The sequence below is a fragment of the Protopterus annectens genome, chromosome 13.part0, assembly GCF_019279795.1.
Source record: "Protopterus annectens isolate FY-2018-M chromosome 13.part0, PAN1.0, whole genome shotgun sequence".
NCBI lineage: Eukaryota > Metazoa > Chordata > Ceratodontiformes > Protopteridae > Protopterus > Protopterus annectens.
The window spans coordinates 932,711,251-932,734,366 of NC_056747.1; the positions used below are offsets into that span (position 1 = coordinate 932,711,251).

General features: G+C 45.1%; 1 protein-coding gene across 1 annotated transcript in view; it reads right to left on the minus strand.

Moving 5' to 3' along the window:
- Positions 1 to 23,116, minus strand: part of LOC122787797 (dynein light chain roadblock-type 1-like) — a 196,123-nt gene that overhangs the window by 68,813 nt on the left and 104,194 nt on the right. The gene's annotated exons all lie outside the window — the stretch shown is intronic.

Sequence of the window (23,116 nt, forward strand, 5' to 3'; positions counted from 1 at the left end):
AGACTGCGGCATGATGTCTTCCTTTTTGGGATCTTCTGGCCTACTTCACTTTGTCTGACAGGTTCTATTTAAGTGATCTCTTGATTCAACAGGTCTGGCAGTAATCAGGCCTGGGTGTGGCTAGTGAAATTGAACTCGGCTTTCCCAAAAATGTGACTAACCACAGTTACTTCATGATTTACCAAGAGGGGAAATTACTTTTTCATACAGGACCATGTAGGTTTGGAAAGTTTTTTTCCTTAATAAATAAAATCATCACTTAAAACTGCATTTTTGTGTTTACTTGGGTTATCTTTGTCCAATATTTAAATTTGTTTGATAATCTGAAACATTTAAATGTGACAAACATGCAAAAAAATAAGAAATCAGGAAGGGGGCAAATACTTTTTCATTGCACTGTATATTTGGTGGGATTTAAACTCAAAGAGTGCTAGCTAACCATGACATGAAAGGTAGGATATTTTACTTCTTAAATGACTTAATATACAGAGGTTTATACAGCAAGCCAGAAAATAAGTACATTTGAGCTATTCTGGTATGATGTACTGTACTGTTATTGATTATGTTATTAAATCTGTGTGTCTAGGTTATTACTGCAATCTACTATTAAATAAAATGCAGTGAAAACAAAACAAATGAAAGCTTGAGCTTCACAGCAAACAAAACTGTAAACATAAGGACAAAACTAAAATTATAAAACAACAAATTTGTTAACCATTTGCAAAGGTTTCAAGAAAACTTGTTAATAAAGACGGCATTTAAATGAATTTCCTAAAAAAAAGAAGTTATGTCTTACCATAACGTTCCACCTCTGTTGTTGATCTTCGTTCATTCATTACTGATGGGTTATCGGTTCCGTCCTCAGAACTGAGCCGGCCAATATCAAGCTCGCGTCAGCCAAAAACTCTAGAGCCAAGGTCCTACCCAGAATGCTCTGCTCCCTGTTACCTCAGATCGAGTTTGCAAGTTGATAGATAAAAGTAAAGGCTACCTCTGGTCATAACAGACCTACAAGAAAGGAGTACATGAGAGCAACCAAGAACCTCCGGATGGGGGACGGAGGGTGAGAAGTAATGAATGAACGAAGATCAACAACACAGATGGAACGTTACGGTATGACATAACTTCTTTATCTGATGTTAATCTTCGTTCATTCCTTACTGAGGGGACAGAGTCTCCAGCTACCTGTATTCCTGGGTGGCCCTCATGGAAGGACATTCCTGAGCACCATGGAACCAAAGGAAGCTCTACCTCTGGAAGCCAAGTCCAATTTGTAATGAAGAATAAAGGTATGAGGTTTGGCCCAGGTTGCAGCTGAGCAAATATCACTGAGGGAAGCCTTAGCATGGAAAGCTGCTGAAGTTGCCATAGATCTTGCAGAATGTGCTTTGACTCTATGAGGCAAGGTGAGATTGTTTTTATTGTAGATAAAGGTGATACAATTTTCTCAACCATGAAGCCAATGTAACTTTTGATACAGGATGACCCCGTCTAGGTCCAGAAACAGTTGTTCTGATTGATGGGTAGATTTTGTTCTGTCCAGATAAAATCATATTTGCCTATGAACATCCAAGGAGTGCAGGCAATACTTTCTGGTTAGGAAAGAGCGCTGGGAGATCAATAGACTGGTTGATAGATCACTCTGACACCACTTTTGGTAAAAAGGTAGAATTGGTTCTTAGTGATAACCTGTCCTTATGGAAGATAAGATAGGGAGGTTTGATGCACAAGGCCTGAAGTTCTGACAATCGTCTGGCCGATGTGATTGCAATCAGAAACAAAGTTTTCCAAGAGATATCTTACATCATAAGAGGACACAGGTTCAAAGGGTGGAGCTGTTAAAGCTTGCAGAACCAAAGCCAAATCCCAATGTTGTACAGGTTCTCTAAAGGGAGGTTTTAGGTGGATAACCCCTTTCAAGAAAGTCTTGCAGAGCCTGTGTGACATAAGTGAAGAATCTTGACAACCAATATGAAAATTTGAGATGGCAGCTAAATGTACACCTATAGTAGAGACAGACACCCCAGTGTGGAAAAGATGTGACAAGTAACCCAATACCACCAAGACCGGGGCTGACAAGGGGTCTATTTGCTTATCTGCTGCCCATAAAGAGAACCTTTTCCATTTGTTAAGATAGATTAGTCTGGTGGACGACATATGAGATGCAATAAGAATACTGCACACAGGGGATGAAAGGTTTTCATGCCTGGCAATCACAGGAAGTGGAGAAACCAAGCTGTCACCTTCAGGGTTGTTAGACTGGGGTGAATCAGACCCTGCGGATGGGAGATCAACGTTGGTGATGGATTGAAGATCTGTGGTTTATCTAGCAGGTGAGGCCAGAGGAAGGGAAACCAGACTTGTCGAGGCCAATATGGAGCAATGAAAATCACTTTGCTCTTCAACTGTCTTGCTTTCTTTAGAAATCGGGAGATGACGGGAAGATGAGGATAGGCATAAAGAAGACTCTAGGGTCAAGCGTGGACGAGAGCATCTCTTGGTGACCGTCCCCGAGGGGGGATCAGGGCAAAGTAGTTTCTGCACTTGTAGTTGGTTGGGGAGGCAAATAGGTCGCAGTAAGGCTGGCCCCAGTGCTGGAAATTTTTTGTCGCTATCAGAGGATTGAGGGGCCACTTGTGAGGTTGTAGAATGCACCTGCTCAATTTGTCCGCTATCACGTTGGAGCACCCGGGAATGTGCATTACAATCAGAAAGCAGTTGCAAGCTATCGCTCATTGCCATATTCTCATTGTCTCTCGGCACAACGGGTAAGATCTGGTGCCCCCTTGTTTGTTGATGTACCAGACCACAGACATGCTGTCTGAGTGGATCGCAATAGTCCCTGACCGAAGGATGGAGTGAAATGCTTGCGACGCTAGAAGAACCACCCTCAGTTCCAGGACATTGATATGCAAAAGGGCCTCTGTCTCTGACCAGGTGCCCTGGACCAAGTTTCCTGACATAGCCCCTCCCACCCCATCAGGGAGGCAGCCGTGGTCACCGTGGCTATATCTGTAGATGGGGGGTAAAAGGGTGAGACCATTGTTGGGGATTTTGAGACATCCACCAGAATAAATCTTGCTTGCATATCTGAGTCACACTTATTTGAAAAGAAAAAGGATGTTGTAAAGGGTACCACTGAGTGAGAAGTATCCACTGAAGAAGTCTCATGTGGAATCTGGCTAGGGGAACAATGGTAATTGAAGCTGCCATTGACCCCAATAGCTGAAGTACAGATTGAGCTGGGAATTTGTGGTGACAGAGCAGCGGTTGAACTTGTTGTCTTATTCTCTGAAGTCTGTGTTCTGGAAGGGATGCTGTGCAATTTCTCGTGTCCAACAGTACCCCTATGAATTCAAAAGACTGAGTTGTGGTTGTGTTGGATTTCTCCCAGTTTATAGCGATTCCCAGGCTTCGAACTGTTAAGAGAGTATACCGCAGGGCTTCTTCCAGTAGACGCTTGGTGGGGGCGGTAAGGAGCCAGTCATCTAGATATAGAAATGCCTAGAATCCTTGAAGTCGCAAGTGAGCGATAACCACTGCCATGCATTTTGTGAACACTCTGGAGGCTCTAGAGAGACCGAAGAGCAGGGCTCGAAACTGGTTGTGACTGGCTCCTATATGGAAGCGGAGGTATCTTCTTGAGCGTTTGTCCATCTTTATGTGGTAATACGCATCTTGAAGATCTACAGAGCACATACAATAGTCTTCTTCCAGAAGAGGAAGGATAGACTGAACCGTAACCATCCAGAATTTCTCTGTTTTTACAAATTTGTTTAGTGTACTGAGATCCAGAATTGGTCTCCAGTCCCCTGTCTTTTTTGGCACTAAAAAAGAACCTCAAGTAAAATCCATATCCTTTCTGGTCTGGGGGGACTGTCTGGATGACTCTTTTTTTTTTTTTTTGTAGCAGCTTTTTGATTTCGTGTGCTGCTGTTTCCCTTTGACTGGGTGGAACGTTGGGTAACACTCTTGATGAGACTGGGCAAAGATGGAAGGGGATGTGATATCCACTGGATATAATCCGTTGTACCCAAGAGTCTATTATCTTTTGCCAGGCAGCGGGGTACAAGGAGAAACGACCCCCGACCGCTTCCAGAGGTGAGCAGTCTGGCAACGCTTCAGGAGAGCTGATAGAGTTGGCCAGAGAAAGAAACTTTGGAACCCCGGTTTCACGGACCTCCTCTGCCCCAAAAGGGGCATCTTCCATTGGAGTTTCCCCCTCTGCCTCTAGGGGAAAACTCGGCATGTGCATCCCGGAAAGAACCCTGTGATTTCTTGTGCCAGATCTTTCCACTCCTCTGACTCCGCTCCTCTGACTTCTGGAATAGAATCGCTGAGGAGTGGAGTGTCTGACACCAACGGCAGACAATGTCTTGCCATCTTGTTCGCACAGTGCCAGCGTATCCTTGACTTTAGGACAAAACAAAGAAGCGGCCTCTATGGGGGCATTCATATAGGAAGCCTTAAAGGAGTCCACAAAGTCATAAAGGCGCATCCAAGCATGTTGCCTAGTGACAATACCTGCACCTGCCGCTCTAGCTGCCCCTTCCATTGCGTGACAAATAAGACGCACGGAAGAATTGGAAATGGACCCTAGGGTGGCTATCTGAGAAGCCACTTCTCACACTTCATTAGAAACAGCTCCTGCCAAGGTTTCAGAGAGCTGGTTGATAAGATCACACTGAAGCTTGGTAAAATGAGCCAAATAATTCAAAGATCTTACGGCGAAGGTCGATGAAGCAAACACACGCTTCCCTAATCTGTCAGTCGCCTGGGACTCCTTGTTGGGCGGATGGACAGTTTGGCTATCTTCTGCCAAATCCTTCTTAGCAGCAGCTGCCACCACCATAGCATCTACTGGAAGACCACGTGACCAGTGGGGGTCCTCCGCGGTGGGGAGGGGGGGCAATAATATTTTGTCTGGCCTCTTGGGTAATGCTTCCATGGTATCCGGAGCCTTACATGCATGCTGCACAATGATCTGGATGACCTCATCAGCAGGCGGTGTGACCCAGGAGGTAGGGGGCCGGGCACGAAAAGCCTGCAGGAATACGGATTCCTCAGAGGAAGGATTTGAGCAGTCATCCATCTAAGGATTTCGAGGACTCAGAGGATTACCGTGGGCACCCTTCCCCGTCATCAAAATCTATATCTTCAGTCAATGACTCCTCAGTGGAGTCCATGTGCTTCCACCTGCACGATACTTTGCGGGGCGCTTCCTCAGTTGTAGGTTCTGGGGAACACTGCAAAGAGGGGTTCTCCTGAGGAAGAGAGACCTGAAGCTCTTGTGTCCAGTGTCCTGTGGCACATGCGGCACAGAGGGGAGAGAGGACTCCAACAAATGAGCTTTGCCAGCAGAGGCAAGCACCCTCTCCATGGCCTGGAAGTTTGGCCTGCCCAAGGAAGAATGGAAGCTTGGAACCGAGCACGAAAACCTCGGAACAGAGGTCACACCCCAGCCAGACGAGTCCGCCTTCAAACCAGGAGTCTCAAGAGGACCATGAAACGTAAGAGAGAGAGCATCCCTGGAAAGTGCCATAGAAAAAAATCGGCGTGAAGCCAGGAATGGTCTCCTCAATGGCACAGCCACTGGCCTGAGAAGAGCCCGATGCCCAGTGCACCGAAGGCCACAAGGACGACTCTGGTTCCAAAGTGAGATCCACTATTAGAGTCGGAGGGAGGGAAGCTGCTGTCGGAGTAATAGGCTTTGAAACTTGAATGGATGTCGAAGGAGGAGTACACGTTGGAGTTTGAGGCAAAATATGCTCACCTGAATAAGGGAACGTGGACTTTCACTGTTGAGAGAGATCTCTGGCCACAAGCAACTGGTCAACAAGCCGCAACACATCCTGCTCAGAAAGACTCTTGGTTGACCTCATGGAGAAGACTGATGGCGATTCTGGCCTTTCTAGGAAAGGACTATATTGACTGTTTGCAAAAGGATCCAGTGAAGGGGAATATTTGGTCCTTGCTAATTCAACAGGTGCAGAGCTCGGAGCGGAGGAAGTCTGCACCAAAGAAAACGGTGTAGAAAAGGTCTGTGCCGAAGATGTCAGCGCCGTAGTAGTTGAAGGGGTCTGCACCGTAAAGGCAGAGGTTTGCCCCGAAGGGTATGGTGCCATAGTGGAAAGTGTTTGCACCGGCAATAAGGACGGTGCCGAGGACTGCACCGAAGAACATGTCGGTGTCGAAAGAGTCTGCACCGTGGAGTACAGAAGAGTCATACAGCCGAAGGTGACTGTACCAACGGTGCCGAGGGGGACTGAACCTGTACTGTCGGTGCCATTATGGGTTGCGACAGAACTGTCGGAACTGTAGTTGTCTGCACCAGGAACTCCAGTGCTGATATCGATAAAGGAGACATGGCTGTAGTCAGGATCATTTGGGGCGGTGCCAAGTCTGGAGTCGACAGGGTCACAGGTGGCAGCGCCGTAGTAGTAATCAATTTCACCTTTTTGTGAGTTGACTCCCTATGATCTCTAGAGGGAGAAGAAGGGAGTGACTTCGATGAAGAAGAGGAAGAATGCCTTTTGTGGGGTTTAACAGGAGGGGGTGAGCCCTCCGAAACAGAAATAGCCTCAGAGAAAGGAGACTTGAGAAGACCTTTCAAAATTAACTTCCTCTTCCTCTCAATGAGAGTCCAAGTAGAGAAGTTTTTACAAATCCCACACGTCGGATCTACAGTCAAGTGGGAGACATTAAGACAGCAGACACATAAGTCATGGCCATCGAAAAGCGGTAACTTACGGCCACAATCCTTGCACTGCTTGAAACCAACAGAACTCTTCTTATCCAACATAGCTGGTGTGGAGAAGAAGCACAGTAGCAAAAAGAAGAACGGCTACTCAAGAAAAGGGTAAAAGAGAAAAAGGAAGGAATACCAACGATGGTAATGGAGAATTACCACAAGGTAAGAAAAGAGGGTAATAAAGGGAAAAGATTATAGGGAGAGGGTCTAAAGTGTGCGATAGGGTAGGAAAATATTAAACTTTTGAGAAACTTTAAAGTAATAACAATATATAAACTGTCAAAAAATTAGACACAGCTGAGAGAGTGGCTTGACACGGCTGTTCAGCAATGCGGCAGACGAGATCTGAGGTAACAGGGAGCAGAGCATTCTGGGTAGAACCTTGGCTCGAGTGCTTTTGGCTGACGTCAGCTTGATATTGGCCGGCTCGGTTCCGAGGACGGAACAGATAACCCATCAGTAAGGAATGAATGAAGATTAACATCATCAGATCATACCTTTCAACACAGGCCTGCAACCAGAAAAAGAGATGATTCCATAGGAGAAGAGGTTTAATACTGCATCCTAGGAATAAACTAACCAGAAGATCAGCAAAGACATATGAGGACAATGGAAACTCCTTAAATGAGATGTAATATAGGTCATATCAGGTTTCATAAGTGAGCAGCAAAGTCTTAAATGTTAACTTCGGTTCCAATACAAGCTACTGCAAGCCCCTCAACAATAAGTAATATTGCTGAAATGCAAGGATCCAGTCAGTGAGTTGTGGTGACCTGCACTTGGAGGCAAAGTCAGTGTCATACAGCCTGAGGCTCACAAAAGTACAGTTGTGTACCTACCATAAATGTAGACGTTCGAGTTTATTCACTGTTGCAGTCATTACTCTTGGGTTATCCTGCTGGCAGGCTACCCTCAGTCGGCCAGAATTCCAAAGTCTAGGTCCGGCGTCGGTTGCTGTCGCCTCTTCCCCGACACCAGTGCGCCAGGGGTATAAAAGATGCAGCCGACGCCATTTTCTTCATTTTTTTCTTGCCCCAGATGTCAGGTGCCCCCAAATTGGTAGGCTGAAAAAATATGCCAATAAAAATGCATGCACAAAAATAACATTTCCTTCATCTACAAGCAAATACACCAAAAAGATTGTATAGGATAGAGAAGTGCAGATAAGTCCCAGCAAAGAAAAGGGGGATGGTGGGTGGGTAACCTGGACTGCAACAGTGAATACACTCGAACATCTACATTTATGGTGGGTACACAACTGTACTATGTTCATCGCGTTTCACTGTTGCAGTCATTACTCTTGGGTTGAATCCCAAAGCTGAGGATGGGTGGCTGGGCTAAATAGGATTAGGAGAGGCTATGAGGCCCTGCAGAACTGCAGTGGCAAAGCCTGCTCTGGACTTAGAGTAAAGAGGTAAGTGGTAGTGCTTTGTGAAGGTGTGCACTGAACTCCAAGTTGCAGCCTCTAAGATATCTTTGGTTGGTACTCCTCTGAGGAAGGCTGCTGAAGTGGCTGCTGCTCTGGTGGAATGAAGCCTAATGCCCTTAGGCACTGATTTGCCATGTTGAAAATAGCAGAAATGGATGCAATGGCCTATCCATTTAGAAATAGTCTGTTTTGAGATAGCCTTTCCTTGTGATCCTGCAGCATAAGACACTAAAAGTTGCTCAGTCTTTCTGAAAGCTTTAGTTCTGTCCAAGTAGAAGCATAACTGCCTGTGTGTGTCCAAAGAATGCAGAATTGTCTCACCCTTGTTCTGTGGATTTGGATAAAAGGCAGGCAAGTGAATTGTTTGGTTGAGGGCCACACTGGACACCACCTTAGGAATAAATGTAGGGTTTGTCCTCAGAGAAACCATGTCTGGATGAAAAATGATGAAAGGTTCCACAGCCATGAGTGCTTGTAACTCCGAGACTCGCCTTGCAGAGGTTATTGCTAGGAGCAGAGCTGTTTTCCAGGATAAGAATTTTATATCTGTAGTTGATGCTGGCTCGAAAGGGGGCACAGTGAGTTTTTCCAAAACATAATTGTGGTCCCAGGCCGGAACTGGTGCTCTTCTTGGAGGCCTAATGTTTTTGGCCCCTCTGAGGTACTGCCTTATTAAAGGATGAGAAAAGATAGGTGGTTCTGTATTGTAATGGGCTGAAATGGCAGAGGCATACATTTTAACAGATGAGAAAGAAAGGCCTTTGTTTAGCATCTCAGTTAGGTATTGTAAAATCTGAGGAATATTTGGTACATATGTGTCAATGCCTTGTTCCTGGTTCCAAGCACAGAATCTCTTCCATTTTTCTGCATAAGATTTTCTGGTACTGCGCCTCCTGGCCTCCAAGATAACATCCATAGCAGCTTTTGAAAGAGGAGTGTTCTGAATGGTTACATTATCCGCCATGCTGCCAGATTTAAGGTCCTGAGTTGGCCATGCAGGATCTGATTGTTTTGTTGGGTCAGCAAGTGAGAAGTTTGAGGCAATATCCATGTTGGACCCTGACACAAGCTCTTTAGGATTGGGTACCAGTGCTGGCGTGGCCAGTCTAGTGCAATCAGTATCATTTTTGGCTTCTCTTGTCTGACCTTTAGGAGTACCCTGGGAAGGAGAGGCAGTGGGGGAAAAGCATATACTGTTAGATCTTTTCCAGCTGAAGGATAGGGCATCCACTTTTCATGCTTGTTTGTGATAAATTCTTGTGCAAAATCTCTGCAATTGGTAGTTGTGAGGGGAGGCAAATATATATATGTCTGGGCATCCCCATTTCCTTATTATCATGCTGAATACTTGTGGATCCAGTTTCCATTCGTGGGGATCCATGAGGTTTCTGCTTAGTTCGTCTGCCAGATTATTTGTTTTTCCTGGCAGGAATTGTGCTTGCAGGTGAACTTGAAAAGCCAATGCTGTGTCCCATAAGGTCATTGCTTGTCTGCAGAGGGGGTAGGAATGTGTACCTCCCTGCTTGTTTATGTACCACATGACCGTAGTGTTGTCTGTCTTTATCAGTAGCTGTCCTGGATGAAGCAGGTCCTTGAAAGCTGTCAGGGCATTTTGAACAGCTAGAATCTCTTTTTGATTGATGTGAAGATGCATCTGGTTTGCAGGCCATGTGCCCTGAATACATTTTCCTGCCATATGGGCCCCCCAGGCATAATCTAATGCATCCGTTGTCAGTGTCTGTCTGGCTGTGGGTAAACTGAATGGCAGACCTTGTGGGTAAACTGAATGGCAGACCCTTGTTGTGGTGACAGGCTTCTGCCCACCATCGAAACTCCTGTTGCAGGCAGGGAATGAGTGCAATTACTGTCTCCAGGATGTGGCAATGTTGCATTAGTAACTGTATTTAGAGCACAACCTAGAGCTGTTTACTGAATTTCCTGTTTGCACTTATTTTTAAAATCATTTTTTTCTCAAAACTTGCATTTTATCTGTCTTTGGCCTAGCACTCTTGTGTGGGGTCATTTACTGCACTGTTATAACTTGTTGATACTTGTGAACCTCTGCTATCTCTGAAAAAAACAAAAAAAAAATCTTGCTTTTTTCCCACTTTTCTGAGATTTAAAAAAGTTCAGTTACAGGCTTGCTGTTCTTGAACTGTTTGTAAGTTTCTTGGAGGCCATTTTGTGCTTGGGCTAAAGGGAAGTCTCTCTGTTCATCAGTGCCAGTGAAAAACATTGAGCAGCCTGCCTGCCCCTGTGGGAGTGGTTACTGACTTGAAACTGTAGTTTTATTGGCCATTTTGGGTCAATTCCTAACTCCTTCATCTTCCTCTCTTAAAACCGGGTTGCCTCGTGGTTTTGGCGTTGGCTTGTTGGTGAAGCACCGACCAAGAGGAGAAAACGCTGAGAGAAGAAAGGAGCCACTTTTGAGATTTTAAGTATTTTTCCTCTGTTTATTTGCTAAGTTTTTCTGCATAGCCACCTATTTTGAGCATTTTCTGGCTTGTTAAACTTGATTTCTGCATTAGTAACTATTTAGAGCACAACCTAGAGCTGTTTACTGAATTTCCTGTTTGCACTTATTTTTAAAATTGTTTTTTTCTCAAAACTTGCATTTTATCTGTCTTTGGCCTAGCACTCTTGTGTGGGGTCATTTACTGCACTGTTATAACTTGTTGATACTTGTGAACCTCTGCTATCTCTGAAAAAACAAAAAAAAAAACAAAAAAAAAATCTTGCTTTTTTCCCACTTTTCTGAGATTTAAAAAAGTTCAGTTACAGGCTTGCTGTTCTTGAACTGTTTGTAAGTTTCTTGGAGGCCATTTTTGCTTGGGCTAAAGGGAAGTCTCTCTGTTGATCAGTGGCAGTGAAAAACATTGAGCAGCCTGCCTGCCCCTGTGGGAGTGGTTACTGACTTGAAACTGTAGTTTTATTGGCCATTTTGGGTCAATTCCTAACTCCTTCATCTTCCTCTCTTAAAACCCTTTTTTGCGCGTTTTTGTGTATAGCGCAACAGCGGGCAGCGCCGCCTAATTGGGTTTAAACTATTCCTGGCTCCACAAAGTCTGCTCTTCACTTTTTCCCTTAGAACTGCTCTATCTCTCAATTTAAACACCATATTCTCATTCTAAGGCCCTTCACTGGTCCAATTAAGTAATCCTACAAGTTAGCACTATTAAACCATAAGCACTACTTACTTTTATACTCTCTACGATTACCCTGTCCTCTATTGGTCCGTCTTAAATTCAGTTTCCCTATATTACTCTAGCATGTCCAAAGGTCAGTCAATGGTTTCCTCTCCAGTCCAGCTGGTGAATCTGGGAATTTTGAGGCAATGTTACAACTGTCTCATGTACACGGACAACCCTCTCCTCCTCCAAACAGGTTCAAATATATGTGAGAGATGCAACTATTTAGCCAAACTGGAGGCTGAGCTCTCTCATCTCAAAACTGGTGTAACCAGTCAGGAGGAGAAGGTAACCTCACACAACACAATTCCAGTATCACATAGTCCCACCACATCAGCAAACCAAACACATAAATACACAAAAACATACTGGGAGGCTCTAAATAAAAATCTACCTAAGCAACAGAGACCTCCAAAGCAGACATCCAAGCAAACGCTACCTCAAAACAAAACACACAACACATAGCCCACAAAGTCGGTGTGCCAAGCAGCCACAGCCCTTAAGGTTGAATAACACACCTGATACTCTTGTAATAGGTGACTCTATTGTCAGACACACTGACGTCCCGCTCACCAGACTGAATAAAGAGAAGGTCACGGTGAGCTGTCTGTCGGGTGCTAGGATCCGCCACATAACGCAAGCACTCAGGTCACTCCAAAGCAAATACAAATATGACTCAGTCATTGTACATGCTGGCGTGAATGACCTGAGATGTACCTCCCTGGACTACATGAAAAGAGACAGAGGAGCTCTCTGATCATGTAGCCCAGGCTGGTATGACCCTGACCTTGAGCAGCATCTTACCCTCACCTAGAATGATGCCACAGTACAAAGACAAAATGATCAATTTTAACAATTGGCTAAAATTTTGGTGTCATTCAAAGGGGATCCAGTGTCTGTCAGCCTGGGATGACATGCTCGACAAGCCACGTTGCTTCGCTAGGGACGGCTTGCACCTGTCACCACTGGGCTTTCGGATATTAGCAAAGGCTCTTGCCACCCCCATAGTGCCTCTTTTAGGCAAGGCTCAAAAGTCAAACCCACCCCCATAGACAGCACAAGGAACAAGAAACTAAGGGTAATGCTGCTTAACGCCAGAAGTCTTAAACCTCAAGATGCACGCAATCAAAGCTCTCCTCAGTATGGAGAACATCGATATCTGTGCAGTGACAGAAACCTGGTTCAAGGCTCCAGAGAGCACCCCAGCACTACCAGGCTATACCTCATATCATGCTTTTCGGCCCCAAAACCCGTACCGAACCACAAAAGCAGGGTAGTTTCCATATTTATCAAGGATATCCACACCTCCAGGTTAGTGGCATTGCACGAAGTATCTGAGACCATCCATGTGCAACTAACAGTGGGCAAGACTGCTTTTCAGTTTATAGCATCCTACAGACCACCCTCTCAAAGTCAGGAATCCCACTCGGCTTTCCTGAAAACATTGGAGAACATGAAGATCTCTCTGAACACCATTATATTGGGTGACTTCAACTACCCAAACATTGACTGGGAGCACTTCTCAAGTCCCAGCACCTTAGCCCAAAGGTTCCTGGAAATTATAAACTCAAATGCTATGGAACAACTAGTCACCACTCCCACAAGAGGGGACAACATACTAGACCTGATCATTACCAACATAGGGACTCTATGCTCCACACCAGAAGTATATCCCTCATTGGTAAGATCAGACCATAAATTAATTTCACTGGATGTCCACATCCCGACCCCACCCCCAGCCCAGAAAACCACAGCGAAAAACTTCTCCAAAGCGAACTTCTCACTTCTCAAAACCGAAGTGGAATTTTTCAAGGCCCCAGGGCCAGTGGAAACTATGGCCCAAACTGCAGAATCCTATATAAACGCATTCTACGGACATCTCCAGGAATGCATGGATCATGCTATCCCAAACAAAACCAAGACCCAATCATCCAAAGGCAGGCGTCTAGTCTGGTGGACCCCTGCCATAAATAAACTGTACAACAGAAGGAGGAAGCTACTACATGATAGAGCAAAATCCCTAATAGGGAAGGCATCTCTGATCAGTACTAGCAAAAAATTACGATCCCTCATAAAATCCTCCAAGGCCAGCTTCGAGAGAGAAATTGCACAGGACACCAAAGACAATCATAAGGCTTTTTTCAGTTATGTTAGGAACCTGGGATGCAACTCCCAGACTTGTTCTGAGTTGATTCTACACGACAAAAAATACACTGAACCCACAGACATCGCCAATATGCTGGCAGACAGGTTCAGTGCAAACTTCTCCACCCCCTCCTCCCCAAAAGAGCAAGTATCTATCCCGGCAGAGGGCTGCCTCCCAAACATCTCTGATGCTCAGGTAAAGGCTGCCCTCTCCAAAGCAAAAAACACTGCTTCCATGGAACCAGATGGCGTCCCAGGTTGCGTCCTACAAGAACTCCAAGAGGAACTAATCCCTCAAATAAAACAGCTATACAATCTCAGCCTCACTTCAGGATATGTGCCCACAGAATGGCGTACAGCAACAGTGGTCCCACTCCACAAAGGTGGAGCCTCTACGGACCCTGGAAACTATCGCCCCATAAGCCTGACTAGCTTAGTCTGCAAGGCTATGGAGAGGATCATCATGGAGCTCATAACCAAAGACATTGGGGACCTACAGACACTAGATCCTACCCAGTTCGGCTTTGTCAAGGGCAGATCCTGCCTTTTGAACCTGGTTGACTTCTTTGAAACAGTCACCAAAGCCATAGATGAAGGGAAGGTAGTCCACACAGCCTATCTGATCCTTGCAAAGGCATTTGACACAATACCCCACTCGGGCATCATAGATAAGCTACCCAGCTTAAATATAAACTCCTATGTCACAAGATGGGTCGCAAACTGGCTCAAAGACAGAACCCACAGAGTGAGAGTTGCTGGAGCCATGTCAGACTCGAAACCGGTCACAAGTGGCGTCCCACAGGGTTCTGTCCTGGGACCACTCTTGTTCGGTATATACTTTTCTGAGGTACAGGCAAATGTGGGAGGACTATGGCTCACCAAGTTTGCAGACGACTGCAAACTGGGCGCCATAATCGACTCTCCAGCTGACACAAACATCCTTCAAAAAGGTCTCACAGAGACAGATAACTGGTGCCAGCGCCATGGTTTAAATCTAAATGCCAAAAAATGTATAGTCATACCCTTTGGTAAAAACAATGTGCCCACAAATTACCACATAGGCGGAAACCCATTAAGTACAGAGAAAAATATTAGGGACCTGGGGACCCAAGTGGATAGCAATCTCTCCTTTGAAAACCACATTGCCAAAGTGGTTAGAAAGACCTTCTACATAGCCCACCTCATCACGAAGGGTTTCACATCTAGATCAAGAGAGGTAATCGTGCCCCTTTATTCATCCCTCATCAGGCCCATCATAGAATACAATGCCCCTTTTGGGATGTACCTTACCCGACACCTGCAGCAATTAGAGAAACCCCAAAAGTATCTCACCAAGAGGATCAAGGGTCTCAAACAGATGCCATATGCTGCTCGGTTAAAAAAACTCCAGCTCTACTCAGTTGCATACCGCCTACTTCGAGGCGATCTATGCCTGACATACAAAGCTATGTCAAATCCAGAATTAATGGACATGCTCCACTTCAGTAAATCTAAATCCCTTAGAGCCACACGCTCGAGGGACTTGAACCTCAGCACAGAAATAAATAGAACTTGCTGGAGGGACAGGTTCATAACCCAGAGGCTCCCTTCGCTCTGGAACAGAATTTCAGTTCATGTGAGGCAGAGAACCTCACTGAATCTCTTCAAGAAGAATCTCGATAGGTGGATGGGGGATCGTAGGTTTGTCCCAGGGATTACTCCCGTGTCACTATTAGACAGAGGCACAGTAAACTAAACCTTAAAAAGGGCACAGTATACTCAAAATCAAGGGGTGGCGTAAGCCATACAGAATCGGGCTAGGCTTATAATTGCCCCAGGGCAGATAGCCTAGTATGAACCTATGAACCTGAACCTATGAACCAGAGTCCAAACACTTTTTAGATACCATTGTAGTTTCTTCATATGCAGTCTGGCATACGGAATTAGTAGAATGCAGGATGCCATGAAACCCAAGGCCTGCAGGATTTTCCTTGCAGATAAGTGGGTTTTTGTTGCCAATTTCTTGAAGTAAGTAGTCAGTTGCTTTTGTTTGGCTGGCGTGAGATAAGCCATCTGGGCAGTTGTATTTAAGCTTGCACCCAGGAATATTATCTCTTGAGAGGGCACTAATTTTGATTTATTTTCGTTTACTGTGTACCCTAGGCCAATTAGTAATCTTTTTACAAACGCCACATGCTTTAGAAGAATGACTTTGTTCATCTGCTTGAATTAGGCAGTCGTCCAAGTAGGGATATATTTGAATTCCTTTTTGTCTGCAAAACGCAATTACTGGTGCCAGGCATTTTGTGAAGACCCTGGGCGCAGTAGATAAGCCAAAGGGCAGTGCAGAGAATTGGTAATGCATTGAGCCAGCTATGAATCTGAGGTATCTTCTGCAAGACTGTCTGATTGGGACACGCAGGTATGCCTCTTTTAGGTCCAAATTTACGAGTCAAGCTTTCTTGCCCAGCATGGGCATTAGCTGCTGTAGAGTCAACATCTTGAATTTTGGAACTTCCAGAAACGTATTTAGGATAGACAGGTCCAGTATTGGTCTCCAGGTTTTGTCCTTTCTGGGTACTAGGAAAAGTCTGGAGTAAAATCCTTGCCCCTGCTCTTGTTGTGGTACTTGCTGAATGGCCCTCATGTCCATGAGGGCTGTAATTTGTTTTTGTGCCTCTGCCCACTGATTGTGTGGCAGGTCTGGCATACCTTTTGACCTTGGTAGAGTGTGAAAATGGAACCTGTAGCCTTGGGACACTACGTTCAGGACCCATTTGTCTTGGGTAACCTTTTGCCAATTTGATGAAAAAAGTGCTAGTTTTCCCCCTAAGGGGGCTGCCAAAAGAAACGTGCTTGGATCTGGTAGAGGAAAGTCACTGGTACTGTTTCCTGTAAGGTTGTGATTTGTCTTCTCTGCTTTTGGAGGTAGGAGAACCCCATTGTTTAGGCCTGTATGAGCCTTGGGCTAAGATCTGCCTCTGGGACGCCTGTATCTGCCTCTTTGTGGTCTGTCTGACACTGGAAAGGACCAATTTTTAGAAGGCCAGTTCCTGCTAAACCTGGGTGGCTGTACCTGTAAGAAATCCTTGACTGTCTGCATGGATTTTGCTTTATCCTCCATTTTTATCAACACCTCTTCTGCTTTAGTACCAACCAAAGTATCATGCTGTAATGGTGCATCTAATATTTTTGCTTTAACATGATCAGGCAGATTCTGTTCCTTTAACCAAGCATGCCTTCTAATAACAGAACCTGTAACAGCGGCCCTGCAAGAGGCCTCCAGAGAATCATAACCACATTGCAAAGTATGCTTTCCCACTTGTTCAACTGCATGCAATAAATCTTGCAATTCCATGTTTTCTGAACATTCAGTATTTGTTAACAATTTCTATTTAAGCAGAGACATTAAATATTGCTGATATTTAAGCATATGAAACTGACAATTTAAAGCCCTTACAGCCAGGGTAGCAAAAGTGTAGACCTTTTCCCATCTGTCTAGAGCCCCAGAATCCCTATCAGAGGGGACAGAGTTTTTTGCAGTGGAAGCTTTAACCCCTTTGGGACCCTGAGATATAGTTTCTGGGTCAGCAGCAGGGTTTTTATATAGGAATTTATGAGAATCCGGGACCCTGTAGTATCTGTCTGGCTTAGCAAGTGCAGGGGGTAAAGAGTCAGGGGACAGGCCAGACTCTGAAAATACATCTACAATGTCTAGAACAGGTGGAATAGCAAGGGGTCTGTGCTGAGGAAGTAGCAATAGTCTCTGAGCCTTTTCTTAGATTCAGAATAATCTTGGCTCTCCCAGTGGAAATGCTCCCTCATGGTATGCAGGGTTTCCCCAAAAGAATAATCCTGAGGAGGAGAGGCTGAAGGAATGGATTCTTCAGCATCAGAATCCTCGTAGGGAAGCATGGAATAATCCTGTTCAGAAGAGGAGTCAGAGGAAATAGAAACCTGATCAGAAGAATCATACTCTCTCCCTTGCCTAGGCCTCTTATCAGGAGGGGGATGGGAGCCCCTTCTTATCAGGAGGGGGATGGGAGCCCCTGATCAAAGTAATTAGGTCTTCGGCCATTTTAAGCATCTGTTTTTTAGGCATGGAAGTTTGAGTAGGAGAATGCTGTACTTGTTTCTTTGTCTTTAGAGCTGCTTTAGTCTTTGAAGCTGAAGATGGCTTGATATATAGCTGTGTAGGTCTGAAGACACCCTCAGAAGCCGATGCCTGCTCAGCGGCTCCGAACCCATCCAAGGGAATGATTTCCGAGTATCCAGTACCTTGAGTATCCAGAGGCCCAGTCGGCTCCACGTGGGAGTCGGAAGCGGCCTGTGGCTCTGAGGTAGCGGGTGCCAGGGGCTGCGAAAGTGCCTCACTGAGAACCAGCGACTGGCCTAGTAGAGGCTTCGTCATCGGTTTTGGACCACGGATGGCTATCCTTTTCCTTGTCCTTGCATTTTTTGTAAACTCCGGTTGTTGGCTGGTCCGACGGCATTATATAATTAAATCTTCGGCCAAAGTAATGAAATGCAAAATCGAACTGACACTTGATAGTGCGTTGGTTAAATCTAGCAAAAAGCAACGTTGTGATCAGGGCATAGGTAGGGAATACAGTAAGAGTGAAAATCCTTAGGAGGTATTTGCTTCCCACAAGAAATACAATTGTTAACTTTTTCTGACATCAGTCTGGAGCAAGAAAAGTTTCTAACGGGGTACTTAGCTTTAATGAAGACTTCGGTTCTGAAATTCGGATTTGAAAATCTCAGGAGTCGGCCGATCGGCACTTGCAAACTGCTTTTGCTTCGGGCATCACGCGGCAAGAAAGACTGAAGAAAATGGCGTCGGCTGCACCTTTTATACCCCTGGCGCACTGACGTCAGGGAAGAGGCGACAGCAACCGATGCCGGACCTAGACTTTGGAATTCTGGCCGACTGAGGGTAGCCTGCCATCAGGATAACCCAAGAGTAATGACTGCAACAGTGAAACAGGATGAACATTTACTCATTTCAATATGGAAGGTACTAGAACAGGAATCACGGATTTAATTACACCATGGGATCAGACATCTGATCCTGGAAATGTTCGTTAGAGAAAAGTACAAATACACCTGGCACAAAGGGATGATGTAATGCTTCATGAACAATCTCAGACTCTTGGGAATGCCTCCAACCTATTAATCACAAAACACAGATGACCAAGAATTAGCACAAAAAGGTCTTGGAAGTAGTAAGTCCTACTACTGCTTCAGACTTTAATGGATTAAGCCTAATCGCTGGATGACACTGACTTTGATTGCCTCCAAGTGCAGGTCACCACAGCTCACTAGTCATAGGTGATACAAGATGCACACTGATATCTCACTCATTAGGTTGAATAAGGATAAAGTAACAGTCAGCTGACTGTCAGGTGCCAAGATCCGCCACATAACACACGCACTCAGGTCCCACAACAACAGGTAAAAGTATGACTCTGTCATTGTACATATGGGTGTGAATGACCGGAGACATACCTCCCTGGACTACATGAAAAGAGACATGGAGGAGCTCTCGGATTATGTAGCCCAGGCGGGTATGACCCTAGCCCTGAGAAGCATCTTACCATCATCTTACCATCACCCAGAACGAAACCACTGTACAAGTAGAAAATGACTGACTTCAACAACTGGCTAAGGTTCTGGTGTCATTCTAAGGGGATCCAGTATCTGTCTGCCTGGGATGACATGACTAACAGACCTCGATGCTTTGCCAGAGATGGCCTGCATCTGTCACCCCTGGGCTTCCAGATACGGGCCAAGGTTCTTGCCACCCCTATAGTGCCTTTTTTAGGCGGTGTTCCAAAGACCAAATTACCACTGTAACAGCTACAAACAAATGTAATCTGAGGGTCATGCTGCTAAACGCTAGAAGTCTAAATCTCAAAATGCACTCGCTCGAAGCACTCCTTAAAATGGAGAACATCGACATTTGTGCTGTAACAGAGACTTGGTTCAAAGCAGCAGAAAGCACCCTGCACTACCAGGCTACAACTAGTTCCACACCTTTCGGCCCCAGAACTTGGACCGAAGTGCCAAAGGCAGTGGTGTTTCCATATTCATAAAGGATGCTCACACCTCCAGACTAGTAGCCCAACATAACGCAAATACTTCAAGTGCAGCTAACATTGGGTAAGATAGCGATTCAGGTCGTAGCCTGCTACAGGTCCCCAACCATGTCCCAAGACTCACACCCCACGTTCCTAAGCACCCTGGAGAATATTAAGGTCCGACCTAACACTCTCATACTGGGCAACTTCAACTATCCCTCCATTAACTGGAAAAACTACTCATGTACCAAAACACTTGCCCAACTTTTCCTGGAATTATTAATTCCAATGCTCGGGACCAGCTCTTTCTTATCCCCATATACTAGAGGTAGCAACATCCCTGACCTGGTCATTACTAACATGGACGACCGTTGCTCTACACCAATAGTCAACTCTTCCCTGGTTAGATCCGACCACAAACTAATCACCTTGGAAATCCACATACCCCCCTCCCCTCGGAAAGGTAACCACCATAAAAAACTTCTCGAAAGCTAACTTTGGGCTCCTAAAAACAGAGGTGGCTAACTTCACTGCATCCATGCAAATGGAGACTAGTTGCATGACTGCCGAATCATACACCAATGCATTGTACGAACACATACTCAAATGCATGAATCTCACCATACCCAACAGAACCAAAACACTCTCCTCCAAAAAGCGGAAGCCAGTCTGGTGATCCCCAGTCATAAACAAACTCTACAACAAGAGGAGGACCTGATGCAGAATAAGGTGACGTCCCAAGACTGGAAAAACTCCCTTACCAGCCTCAACAAAAAGTTGAGATCCTTCATGAAATCCTCTAAAGCTAGCTATGAAAACAGAATTGCAGCATATAGTAAGATAGTAAAGACAACCACAAGGCCTTCTACAGTTATGCAAAGAATCTCCATGGCAATACACAGATCTGCTCTGAGCTACTGCACAATGGTACCTCCTATACCAAGCCAACAGATATTGCCAATATACTGGCCGACGGATTCAGTGCCAACTTTACCCCCCCCCCAGGACCAATCACAAAACCAGCAGACTGCCACGCACCCAGTATTACTGCTGCACAGTTTAAAACAGCACTGTTCAAGGCCAAGATTACAGCTTCTATGGGACCTGACAATATCCCTGACTGTGTTCTACATGAACTACAGAGTGAACTGGCACCTCACCTGTGTGCCCTGTTCAATCACAGTCTCACCTCAGGCTTTGTCCCTACCGAATGGTGCAGTGCTACAATCATCCCTCTCCACAAAGGAGGAGCGACTACAGACCCTGGGAACTATCTCCCCATTAGCCTGACGAGTCTGATATGCAACGCAATGGAACGCATCATCATGGACCTAATAAACAAGGATATAGGGAATCTCCAACTCTGGATCCCACACAGTTTGGTTTTGTAAAGGGTAGATCATGCCTGCTCAACTTGGTCGACTTCTCTGAGTCAGTCACCAGAGCTGTGGATGAAGGCAAGGTGGTTCATACAGCCTACCTTGATCTGGCCAAGGCCTTTGATACCATTCCCCACTCAGGAATCATAGAAAAACTCAATAAGCTAGGCATCAACCCCTACATCACTACGTGGGTTGCAAACTAGCTCACAGATGGAACCCACAGTGTGAAAGTAGCCAGACTGCCGACCAGCCGACCAGTTACGAGTGGAGTCCCACTGGGTTCGGTCCTGGGTCCTCTCCTGTTTGGTAACTACTTCTCTGAAGTCCAGGCCAACACGAAGGGACTCTGGCTGACAAAGTTTGCAGACGAATGCAAGTTGGGAGCTATTAACAACTCCGCAAGTGATGTTGACATCCTACAGAAAGGCCTCACTGAGACCAACGACTGGTGTCAAAACCATGGCCTTAAGCTCAATGCCAAGAAATGTGTCGTCATCCCCTTTGGGAAAAACCTGGTTCCCATGAATTACCACATCAGTGTTAGTCTACTGAACAAAGATGATGTTATAAGAGATCTAGGAACACAGGTTGACAGCAACCTCTCTTTTGACCACCACATTGTCACTGTGGTCAGAAAGTCTTTCTGTGTGGCACATCTCATTACTAAGGATTTTGCATCCAGGAAGAAAGAGGTCATAGCATCCCTCTACTCTTCCCTCATTACGCCAATCATCGAGTACAATGCCCCATTTGGCATGTACCTCACTAGATACCTGCAACAACTCGAGAGGCTGCAAAAGTACCTCACAAAGAGGATTCTAGGCCTTAAAACACTTGCCTTATATGGACAGACTAAAAAAACTCCCAACTATTCTCTGTCTCATATTGCCTACTTAGAGGCAATCTCTGCTTGACTTACAAAGCCATGTCTGACCCAGCTCCATTAGAAATGCTACATATAAAGAAATCCCAATCACACCACACACTCCAGAGACCTCAACCTCATTACCACAATCAACAGAATGTGCTGGACGTACAGGTTCATAACCCAGAGACTGCCCATGCTATGGAATAGACTTCCCATACATGTCAAACAGAGTACCTCACTGGCCCTCTTCAAGAGGAAGCTTGATGAGTGGATGGGAAAAAGAAAATTCACCTCGAGGATCACTCCAGTGGCTCTACTCGACAGTGGCATTGGGAACTATGGTCGGGTGGCAAGATGCCAGGGTAATCTTATAGGCCAGGCTTGTAAAGGCTCCAGGGTCATTAGCCTAGTGCACACCTATGAACCTATGAAGACCATTATAGTCCATGCAGTCAAGGATGAAATCCAAGCTGCCCTCCAGCATCACAAAACATCATTTTCCATATGTGAAACAGTAATACACCGTGTCAAATGAGCTATTTCACTTTGCAACAGAGCTAAATCATTTGGCACCCTAAGCAGTCTCCACAATTGTGCCTTCCAAACACAGACTAAGGGAAAATGAACGAAAACAGTCTTTCAAAGCTAAAAGCAATGAAAGATCTTCTAAAGTTCTGAATTGCAGCATGGAGCTTATACTACTGTAACTCTACCAAAATCAATCTTTACAGTAGCTACAATAGTGTCTAATAAAATTAATCTTGGCATTTCACTCATGCAATAATAGGGAGATCTTCTTCATTCGTCACTGCAAATCAATGACTTTTAGTGTCCAGGGAAGTTTTCTCATATGCCACACCCTAGTTATGGTACAACCTTTCAGAGGTATTACTTTTGCCTTTACTATGACACTGTGTAGTCTGATGCAGTCCTCTGTCACTTCTTAGTCGAGCTTTTCATCCTGCTGAACACTACACTAGGGCCTTAAAAAACAGCGAGACAGAACAAAAATTCTACTTGAAAGATGATTATCAAAATGTTCAAGAGCAAGATGGGCCCCAGATTGAAGTAAGCTGCTCTAGTCTGCATAATGAACCACTTTAAACATACAGCAAACTCACTCACAACATCCTCAATTTTGCTATTTGTCCAGTATATCAAAACAGTAATGAGAAAAAAAACACACACACAACACTTTCAAATATGCTGCTCAATACTTATTACCCAGTCATCATACGTTTGCTCATCTAGAAGAAAATTACATTAATAGATTTTAAACAATGTAATGCAGTGA